General features: G+C 53.7%; 1 protein-coding gene across 1 annotated transcript in view; it reads right to left on the minus strand.

Annotated features, from left to right (window-relative positions):
• Positions 1–1,762, minus strand: part of KIAA1024 (KIAA1024 ortholog) — a 40,168-nt gene that overhangs the window by 32,035 nt on the left and 6,371 nt on the right. The gene's annotated exons all lie outside the window — the stretch shown is intronic.

Genomic DNA, 1,762 nt, shown 5'->3' on the forward strand with positions numbered 1-1,762 from the left:
TTTTTAAAAATATATTTTTATTGATTTCAGAGAGAAAGGGAGGAGGAGAGAGAGAGAGAGAAACAACAATGATGAGAGAGAATCATCGAGTGGCTGCCTCCTGCAGGTCCCTCACTGGGGATTGAGCCCACAATCCGGGCATGTGCCCTTGACCAGAATCGAACCCGGGACCCTTCAGTCTGCAGGCTGACGCTCCATCCACTGAGCCAAACCAGCCAGGGTGCAGCTGCACACTTTTAAGTCATGTCACCTAAAGCTCTCTAATCCGAAGATCTATGTTGTTGTTTTTTTATCAATTTTTAAAAATATATTTTTATTGATTTCAGAGAGGAAGGGAGAGGGAGAGAGAGAGAGAGAAACATCCATGATGAGAGAGAACCATGGATCGGCTGCCTCCTGCACGCCCCCCACTGGGGATCGAGCTCGCCATCGGGCATGTGCCCTGACCAGGAATCGAACCCTGGTTCATGGGTTAACGCTCAATCACTGAGCCACGCCGGCCGGGCCCGAGCCCCTGCAGTGACCAGCGGGGACATAGGCAGATGGTGCAGCTGCCACCAAAATGAGTGAGCACAGCCCAGCCCTGCCTGTGGGCGGACAGACAGCACGCCGTCCGGCACACCCGCTCTCGCAGGCCCGGGTGGCCCTTACCTGGGGCTGCTCCGTATGGAGCCGCCGTCCATAGCTTGGCTCCCACCACATGCGTACCCCACATGCTACATAGGGAGGGAGAAGCCAGCTTGTATCGCATGAGATTGTTTGGCTTCGGTCTCCGGAGCATATATGAGCACGTGCGCTTGGTACGGAGCCGGAGCCATAAACGTATGGTTACAAGTCAGAAGGTCAAAGCCGGCAGATCAGCGAGGCAGCCTCAGGGCTACATGTTTGCAAACAAGTAACCAACACCAGCTACACGTTTGCAAACAGGTAACCAACAGCATCTACACGTTTGCAAACAGGTAACCAACAGCAGCTACATGTGTGCAAACAGGTAACCAACAGCAGCTACATGTGTGCAAACAAGTAACCAAACAGCAGCTACAGCCCTGGCTGGTTTGGCTCAGTGGGTAGAGCGTCGGCCTGCGGACTGAAAGGTCCCAGGTTCGATTCCCGGTCAGGGCACAAAACAGGTAACCAACACCAGCTACATGTGTGCAAACAGGTAACCAACAGCAGCTACATGTGTGCAAACAGGTAACCAAACAGCAGCTACACATGTGCAAACAGGTAACCAAACAGCATCTACACGTGTGCAAACAGGTAACCAACAGCAGCTGCATGTGTGCAAACAGGTAACCAACAGCAGCTACATGTGTGCAAACAGGTAACCAACAGCAGCTACATGTGTGCAAACAAGTAACCAAACAGCAGCTACAGCCCTGGCTGGTTTGGCTCAGTGGGTAGAGCGTCGGCCTGCGGACTGAAAGGTCCCAGGTTCGATTCCCGGTCAGGGCACATGCCTGGGTTGCGGGCTCGATCCCCAGTAGGGGGCATGCAGGAGGCAGCCGGTCAATGATTCTCTCTCATCATGGATGTTTCTCTCTCTCTCTCCCTCACCCTTCCTCTCTGCAATCAATAAAAATATATATTTTTAAGAAACAGCAGCGACATGTTTGCGAACAAGTAACGAAACAGGAGCCCGCTTGTTAACCTCTCTGCTCAGAATTCCGGGGCGGGGCCCGGGAGCTGGAGGCCCCGGGCACAGGCAGGTCTGGGCCACGGTGGTCCCTTCCTGCCTCTGGAGGGCATGGCACCCCCTCTC

The sequence above is a fragment of the Myotis brandtii genome, unplaced genomic scaffold, assembly GCF_000412655.1.
Source record: "Myotis brandtii unplaced genomic scaffold, ASM41265v1 scaffold1166, whole genome shotgun sequence".
NCBI lineage: Eukaryota > Metazoa > Chordata > Mammalia > Chiroptera > Vespertilionidae > Myotis > Myotis brandtii.